Source organism: Anolis carolinensis, chromosome 2, assembly GCF_035594765.1.
Source record: "Anolis carolinensis isolate JA03-04 chromosome 2, rAnoCar3.1.pri, whole genome shotgun sequence".
NCBI classification, from domain to species: domain Eukaryota; kingdom Metazoa; phylum Chordata; class Lepidosauria; order Squamata; family Dactyloidae; genus Anolis; species Anolis carolinensis.
In genome coordinates this window covers 109785343-109795298 of record NC_085842.1, presented here as the reverse complement: position 1 = coordinate 109795298, position 9956 = coordinate 109785343, and positions in this window count along the sequence as shown.

Below are 9956 nucleotides of genomic sequence, written 5' to 3'. Positions count from 1 at the left end.
CCAATGCTTCGGCAGTAAAACACATGCTTTGCATACAGAATGGATTGTTTAGTTCCTGGTATAGCGAGGAATAGGAAAAAAAATCTGCCTGAAGCTCTAGAAGGCCCGGTCCTTGTACTTCACAATATCCTAGGAGAGGTCCCATCATGGGAAAGGTGGAGTATAAACCAAACAAACAAACAAATAATGAAAACCAACCCACCCCAAAATCTTGCAGTACCTTAAAGATGAATTAACATAATATACGTTTCCATGGACTATAGAAATGTTTGTTGCTTTTCCTGCAATAAACAGACAATTCTGGGACCCGTAAATTAGATTTCAGTGAGAAGCGATGAGTGTCCCCAAATCACCAGTGGTTTTCATCACTAAAGGATTTGATCTCAGGTCTCTCTCAAAGCTTCTATATGAGCAAGGTGGTAGCTATGGGGGATGCAAAATGAGACCCTTCCATTCCCAAATAGGAATTCTCCCAAAATGAAATTTTCCTTCAGTTCCCAATTTTCTGATACTGCAGTAATTTAGAAATTCAGTAGAGCATTTAGAAATACTCAACTGTGATTAAACTGTATTATTTTTGTCTTCTAGTCAGTCTAACCAGCTTTGCACCTTGCCATACCCCAAAAGCTGTTTTTCCACTTTGAGAAAATGTAAACCATTATCAAAAGCTGAGTAATCTTTAATAGCTGACCTTTGATAGCTATGAAGGATATACTGTAGTGGCTAGGCTCTAAAGAACATATTCCATATGCAACCAACGAGGCCTTGAACTTAATGGCAATTTCCTTAACTAATTGATAATTTCTTTTGGAAACTGAAAAGACTTGCAGAAGCAATTTGCAGTATAAATGGAAGCTTCCTCTCTATTTAAAACAAAAGCCTTTCTTTTGCTTCTTTTTTTTAAAAAAAGAAAGTATCTTCCGGGTTTCCCAAGCCCTTGCATGTACCAAAAAATGCTCTTCAAGACCAACCCCCATGTAAAATCCACAAGCCCAAATCCAGTGCTAGTCTCCACTAGCATAGACTCTCTGAATCAGTAGGAATTTAGTTATTTATTTATCATGTCAGAAGCGAACTGAGGGTACCGTTATAATGTATTTTTTTAAAAACACACACACACACACACACACACACACAAAGTCAAAAACTTGACATTATACTAGATTTCCCTTGACCAGAAAATGGCCACTTGGAGTGCCTCTGGTGTCGCTGTGAGATGGTCCTCCACCATGTATGTGGCAGGGTTCAGGCCGCACTGTAACAAGGGCTCTGTGATCTGCTCCTCTCCAGGCTCACACATCATGGGCTCCATTTTGTAGCCCTGTATCTTAAGATTAGCTCTGCATCTCAGAGTGCCAGAAGCAACTTGCTGTAGGAATTTAATAAGTGAATCTGAATGTACATTTCACTAACTTAGTGGGTCCACTCCAAATGGATTTATCCCTCTGAGTGTAATAAACAACTCACACTCACACACAACTTTTTAGTTCTATGCAGATATACTTCATTGCAACTCTACCAGTTCTGTGGACGCAGACTGGCCTAACTGCATAGGGCTGTCACATTTCCAGTCCCAGCCTTTTTGACCGATTGCTATAGGCATGCCAGATCAGCATTGTCCCAGATCCTGAGGTTTCTGGCCAAAATCTAATATTTAGGGACATCCACATGTGATGTCATTAAGCTTTATGCACGGAGTACAAACCACAGTCACTTACAACTTATCATCAAAACATTATTGCCCCCAGTGGTGCAATGGGTTAAATCTTTGTGCCGGCAGGACTGCTGACCCACAGGTTGGTGGTTCAAATCCGAGGAGAGCGGGTGAGCTCCCTCTGTCAGCTCCAGCTCTCCTTGCGGGGACATGAGAGAAGCCTCCCACAAGGATGGTAAAACATCAAATATCCAGGTTTCCTCTGGGCAACATCCTTGCAGGTGGCCAATTGTCTCACATCAGAAGTGACTTGCAGTTTCTCAAGGCGCTCCTGACATGAAAATAAATCAAAACATGCACAAGCACAAGAATAGACAGAATATATTTTCCAGTTGAGAAATCAGTACAGAAATTCTAGTTAGAGTGGTTCTTCTCAGATCAAGATGAAATGAGATGATTATCCCTTACTCACTTAAGATGATTATCCCTTACTCACTTAAGGAGGCAGGATAAGGAACATTTAATGTAGCCTACTTCATTCTAGCGAGAAAGTGAGCAGAGTGGAAGGTGAGCCCAGAATCCACAATGACAATGGCTGAGAGAGAAAAAAGAGGCTAACAAAAGCATAAACAACACACCAACCCACTCCCATTCATTCCATGATTCATTCTATTTTTAAATTTTGTTTATTTATAACCTGCTTTTCTCTTCCCGCAGTTGTCAAGTGGCTGTGTAGCATTAACATAATATTACATATGTTTGGGGGGTTTTCATACAATGAATTATTGTTTTTCAACACATACCTGCAAAGTAGTTTCCTTCTTTGATTGTATTTTAATATTTACCATAGAATTGCAATCCCTGTTACATGTCTGACTTTCCAGAACATCCCTGGGTCAAGGGTAGGCATGGGGTCACAAGCAAGCCTCAAAATGATTTTATGACTCCCGTCCTCCGCAAACCTCCCCAGACAGTCCTGTGGCTGACAAAAAGGGAGAAGCTTCTCAAAGCAGCAATCCACCCCTCAAATAACTAATGATGTAATCATTTTATATATTTTTTAAACAAAATCATTTGTCAAAAGCAGGTGTAGACTTCTCACCACATCCTGTTTGGGTTTTAAGAATCTGATGCAGTCTAGGAGGTCCTCAGAGAGTCCAAGAGGCCAAAACATTGCCCCTTAAAGTTACCCCATCATGGCCTTAGCAGATGGGATTGACAAGAACCTAAGACAGGGCCTTCTTTGTGGTTGCACCCTTCTTGAGGAATGCCTTCCACGGGTGTTTTTTTTTAATGTTTTTTTGGGAAACTGCAAGTCACTTCTGGTATGAGAGAATTGGCCCTCTGCAAGGGCGTTGCCCAGGGGACGCCCGGATGTTTGATGTTTTGCCATCCTGTGGGAGGCTTCTCTCATGGCTCCACATGGGAAACTGGAGCTGACAGATGGAAGCGCACCCCACTTCCTGAATTTGAACCACTGACCATTTGGTCAGCAGTCCTGCCGGCACAAGGGCACAACCCATTGCACCACCGGAGGCTCTGCCTTCCACAGTATGGTTGTTTCATCAACCTTGTCATCCATTGTCCTTCAGGTGGCTGGTAAAAATCAGTACTTTTTACTAAAGAAAATATCCTTTTTTATTGTACTTCTTTTGTTTTCTTGTTCATGTATAGTTTTTAGTTATAAGATGCTTTCAGCACAAGTTGAGAAAAGGGCATGATTCGACCATGAAAGGGGGAAATAATTATCACAGAGATATAGGACCTTTTTCCTGCCTTTTGTTTTATTGTAACACCAGGGAAAGTGATAATTATCTCTCACAGGAATCTAAAGAGGTTGTTAGGAAGAGCTGACTTATTCCAGGTGTCAGCAAACTGAGCAAAAGAACAACTTTGTGTCATGTAATTGCCCAGGAAATGTTCCTGTTCCTATATTGGCACGGCAGGGCAAAAAGTATTGTAGGAGTCCCTGGAAGTGGGACCTTCCCCACAATTAAAAAAAACAAAACAAAAAAGCCTGTCTAAATGCCCTAAAGGCACCAGATCCTGTCTGATCTTGGAAACTAAGCAAGGTCAGCTTCTGGGTGGGAGACTACCAACGAATACAAGGTGCTGAGGGCTATATTTCAGAGGAAAGAACTAGCCTCTGTGTGTTCCTTGCTACTTCTGTGTGTTCCTTGCCTGAGAAATTTCTTGGATCTCACCTTGAGAGAAAGATGGCTTAATAAATAAATAATCCAAATTAAATTTTGGGGGTCACATTAAGTCAAAAAAAAAATCTGCTCTGTGAGCTTGTCTGTGCACATGCACACATGGAATGCCTACATTTGATTCATTCTAGTCCTCTTTAATTTCAACCATCACCCGCATGCCAAAAAATCTAGCGTATATGAATTACTTGCTAGATGTGCTGGGTGAGCACATTCGGTACACCTCTTGTATCTGTTCCCCAATCCAATGTTATGCAAACACAACTACACAAAAGGCTTATGGGTAACAAACAAAGCACAGGGCCTTTCCCTTCTCTTCCCCTTCAACAAAATACCTCCAAGCTTTCCCATTGTTTTGCTTGGAGGGAGGCCTATAATTATTTAGAACAGAGTGCTGAATAGAGCAGGTAATGTAATATGCTGTGGGAACTAGATAAGCTAACAATGGAGGATGGCCGTTCCGGTTAGAAATCATTCTTGGAGGCTCTTCCTCCCCCAGAGTTGAAACTGATGGACTCTGACTCCGGCAGCCAAGCATCAGGTCCAGTTTCAGGAGCCCGAGTATAATTGCCAAGTGCAAGGCAGACGGTGAGGAGCCACCATCTCTTCAGGGTCATTTTACCAGCAGGATTTCTATGATGAAGGCTATTCATTCAAGAGTACGGATGCTGCTGCCACTGTCAAAAGAGCAGAGGCACAAAATGACTCAGATGTACAATTACTGATCTGTTGGGTGAACTGGTGCTGCTGCTACTTCCATGCAACTATTTTTCATTGTCCACAAGTTACTCATTTAGTAAGCCCTGTAGTACACTCCCTTCCTCTTAAATTCAAACACATACATCAGAACAGCTGAAAAGTGAAGTCGTACCCCTGGGACTTCTGTCTATGCTCAAAGGTCTGAACCAACCTTTGGTTGCTCAGATGAACTCAGGAAAAAATCCTAACAAATGTCTACTGTCCACTAATATTAATCTCATCTGTGTGCACTGCCATATGCTTTCCTTAAAGAAAAGCTGCTCCTACCACTGAAAAAATGAAATGGAAGATTAACTGGCATGACAATAAAAGGATCGAGGAAAATCTCATGATCTAACAAGTACCAAGAAAGGTCTGTAGTGAATAGTTTTGTTGTCTACCCTATGAGTATATCTATACTACACAGTCATAGCCTTGTGTTACCACTTTAAAGACCATGGCTCATCCCAGGAAACCTTGGGAGTTTCTGTACGTGGAGATACTTGGAACATTCTGCTAGGTTGCTCTGGTGTACTCCTCCCTGAACGAGAGCACTAGAACTTCCTAGCAGAGATTTCTAAGAACCTTGCCAAACTAAAAGCTCCAGGATCCCATTGTATGGAGCAATCCATTGTTGCAACAATAAAAAAAACACAGAAGTATGGGGTGGTATCATTGCTTTGTTATTTTCTTTGTTGAACAATGGAGACTTTCAATAGACTGCTAATGGGAGGTCTAGCCTTGGGGCTAGGCATCTCCCATTGATCAGGTCTCAAAATCAATGAGCATCTAGAGAGAGAAATGTTAGAGCTTTTATGGAGAATAACAATGCTTGCATACTCTTGTTAAGGCAGCCATCCCAACCCCATGACCTCCAGATATGTTGGATGTGATGGTGTCCCATCACCACACTGCTTGACTGCTGGGCATGACATTGGGATTGTACCAAAGCAGTGTTCATAGGCCATGGCCAATGCAGAGGGGTGTTTGAAAGAAGACAATTTGCAGAAAGGATGGGAAAAGATGTGTGGGTAGGGAGGAGGAGTGGAGAGCAAATGGGCCAAGTTGTAGAAATCTGAGAGATGAGGCTTAACACTAAGGACCTCATCACTTGGACCCACTTTAAATCCACTTTTGGGGGGGGGGAGACTTTAAACAGCTCAACCAGACAGGTCCTGGGCCTCACCAAACTACAAACCCCAGAATTCTGCAGGAGACAGAAACCTGATTTAAAGTGGATTCATGCTCTAGTGTGATGAGGCAAGCAGGATGATACAAGGGATGTGATTGAACATAATACTGCCTATAGCAGAAGAGAGTGGAACTCCTTGCCTGTTCTAGATGTGATCCAGTCAGGCTCAAATTCCCATTTTTTGATTAAGAGATATTAGCTAAAGGAACATGTTTAGAGAAGAGTGCATCTTTGCTTTTAGGCCAAGTACAAGAAACTGACAGCAAAAGAAAATAAGGAAATTAAACACACAGCTTATTTTGGCTATGCAAAATAGTGGGGAGAATTAGACATGAGTAATGCACAAAAGGATACAAGTACCAGGTGTTTAGTGAGGTAGGAGGAAAAGCTAGAGATTGCATCTATGTATATTAGAGTGGAGCAAATATTGTGTTGTTCAAACCTAAATCTGGGAAACGGAAACACTCTCGCCTCTTTGGAAACCATCAGGACTTTGTTTGAAAATTATTACTGACTAAAGAAACAGAAACTGCTACTAATTCAAATTTTAGAATTCTATTAGCCATATCAGAGAAAAATGCAGACAATATCCATCCCCATAATATTAGAAGTGCATTTCACAGAAACATAGAATCATAGAGTTGGAAGAGACCACATGGGCCATCTAGTCCAACCCCCTGCCATGCCTGAAAAGCACAATCAAAGTATCCCAGAGTATCAAAGTATTTCCAGGTTTCACGCTCCCATGCTGTGACCTATACAGTTTCCCAACTCACACATCTCCTTCACAGAGGACACTTATCCAGTGATTGCTAAACAGATACAGAGGGGGATAAAAGATGACATGTTCTCTGAAATATTTTTTCTTTCCAATTAGTGAAGTTCAGAATCAAACACAAAGCTTCTGTCAACACTGCAGCTGGAAATACCAAGGAAAAAGTTCTGAAGTCTATGTATTTTTAGCACCAAGGAGTTAATTATACTAGAGTCTGGGATAGCAGCACATTTCTCCAGACCAGATGCTAGAAATGTGAGTTTAAAAAAACTACAGCTCCCAGAATCCCCAACATGGCTAGGGAGCTATGATCCAAAAGAAGCAACTATTTCCTAAGTTCTGCCTCAAAATGCCCTTTCTGTCCGCAAGCCCTTGCTTAAAATACACATAATTGCCTTTGACTGAGAAAGAACTGTGGCTCAGTATGGTCTTTGCTGTGTGGCTGTAGCTCTCAGGAGCAGCAATATTCCCTGTCTTTAAATAAAGATGCTCGAGATGGATCTACCACTACCTTCTGGCTCCCATCTCTGGAGCCCAGGAAGTGGAAACTCTGTGCATTGACCCCTTCTTTTCCCTCTTTCATTTCTTTCTTGATTCCTTCAGATCAGTCAAGAGAGTTATTGTCACAACTGTATTCCTGTTATCTCTTCTGTCACTATTATCTGCAAATAAATCTACCAGCAAGGAGTGTCACACTCGGGACTGAAACATTTTCTTGTTGTTGAGCATTTTCACATTTGCCAACCTGTGGTGAACCTATTACAGGTTTTTCTCTGCAAGATTTGTTCAACGGGGGTTGTCTTTGCCTGCCTCCGAGACTGAGAGAGAGTGGCTTCCTTAAGATCACCCAATGCAGAGCAGGTATTCAAACTCTCCAGAGTCATAGTCCAATGCTCAAACCATGCTGACTCTTGCATACAATTCAGAGGGTGTGGGAAGGGTGTTTCTCTCAAGCTCCCTGAGTCTTGCTCAAGGAGTCAAACAGAACTGTCAAGAAGGTTGCTATCTGCCCCAACAGGTCTGTTCAGAATGTACCAGATCTTGAGAAAGCTTTTGGAATGCTAGTCTTCAAAAAGTGATATTTTCAAATCCTTGAGTGCCATATGAACCTAAAAATGAAAACATAGTTGTCTCGAGGCATTTCACTGGCTGAGGTGAAGAATAGAAGGGCAATATTCCTGTCCCCAACACACAATCCCATACGAAAGCATTGACTGGGCAGGCAGAAGAATCCAATCTCTACCTGTATGATCGGACAGCATCCTCCACTGTTCCCAGCAGTAAAATAGATAGTGTTGCAGGATAGGGCTGTGTGTGGTCCACACAGCTCTTTCTTCAAGCTCTCTCACCACCACTCCCCATCCTCCAACTAAGATTAGGACCGGCTATACAGGAAAATGATGTCTCTTTCAAACAAGCTTCCCAACAAGTCCTCAAATGAGAGATTTTCATTAATCCCTCTTCTCCCAGGAACACTGAGTTTCATTACAAAACAATGAACAAACTTTTTGACGTAGTTCTTCAAATTAATACTCACACAATTCTTTTTATATATAATTCCTTTCACAATGTCAGATGTAATGTGTGCATCAGTTTTAGTGTTTACTCAGCTTCTGGATGACATTTGGGGGAAGGTGTGCCATCATAGGCAGGTTTGTGTCAGAATAAGAATGTCTCTGCTTCACTTTCCAGCATAAGATGACTCTATTTACAAGGTGCAGTAGAGATATTCCGAATTGTTCCACAATATTCATGCAGACTACCTAAACAGAGCTCAAGACTGGGAATCATGAAACCCTCCAGATGTGGTTAGACTACAGCTCTCAGCATTTCCCACCTTTAGCTATGCTGACTAGCACTGTTGAAACCCACATTTTAGTTCATTGTATAACAGTGTAACGGCATCAATTGCCACTTGTAAGCCGCCCTGAGTCCCCTCGGGTGAGAAGGGGGGGTATAAATAATCGAAATAAATAGTCAAACGGGTATGATTCCCATTCCTTCTTCAAATGTCAGATGAAATAATTGTTTTTCTCATATGACACTATGTATATATATCTAGGAATACACACCCAGAAATGGGACAAGGAGGGAGAGGATAAAAGAAAGGTTTTTTTGGGGTTTTTTTACAGAGTGAGCACCTTTCCGCACATCCATTTAACCAGGGCTGAAATGTTTCAGGTTTTGTTTTTGTTTTTTAACCTGGTTTACTCATGAATTTTAACTGATTAACCAAATCCCCATGAGTGTCTACAGTAGTTTATCTGTCTTGAGTGTCCCCTGAAGTTAATCGACGGAGCCTGATTTCTAAATTATTTTGCGTTATGGAACTACTCTTCATGATTCGCTAAAAAAAAGTTTCACCCCCACCCCCCGAATTTTTTTTCTGGCTATGGTCCTGCATATAACCCAGAATATCAAAGCGGATAATCCACAATATCTGCTTTAAACTGGATTATCTGATTCCACACTGCCATATAATCCAGTTCAATGTGGGTTTTATACAGCTGTGTGGATGGGGCCTAAAACAGCAGGATTCGGTAATCCAAGAGAAAGTGTATGTTGGGTACTATTCAGCAGGTATAAGGAAATACTGTTGGACTTCAACTCCCATGATCCTTCATCACTGCTTAAACGGTAGGATTGATGGAAGTTTCTGTTTCATGTCTACAGGGCTGCATGTTCCCTGCTGAACAGGCTTTGCTGTTAAGAATATAGATGATAATGAATGCATACATAAATGCAGCACAACAATTATTCAGAAAGCAAAAGAGAGAAAGTTGTTACGGGAGCTCTCGATGTCTGCTGGGGTTTTATTCCAGGACCCACAACAATGGATATCAAAATCCATGGATGCTCAAGTCCCATGACAGACAACAAGTTTACTTTTTGGATTTTTAAAAATATTTTCAAGCTGTGGATACAGAAGGATGTATTTGTGCTCACATTAGCTTCAATGTACCGGTGGTCCCAATTACAAACAAGATAGATTCTGTAGGTTTATTCATAAGTTGAATTTGTATGTAAGTCCAGCCATATATATATTGTATATTGGCTTTGGATAGCATAGGGAAGGGTTAACACCCCTGTGGTGTATTTTGTTGTCTGTGCTCCTCCTGTTCAGAAGATTTCACCTCACTTTCTGTCGCTGTGATGATGATGATGATAATAATAATAATAATAATAATAATAATAAAAAAATAATAATAATAACTTTATTTTTATACCTCGCCCCATCTCCCCAGAGGGGACTCAGAGCGGCTTACATGGGGGCCGAGCCCAAAACATATGGCAATAAAACGATAAAACAAATATTCCAACAGTAAAACATCAACATCAATAAACCATCATAAAAATCAACATACAGTATAAAAATGTTAAAAACAG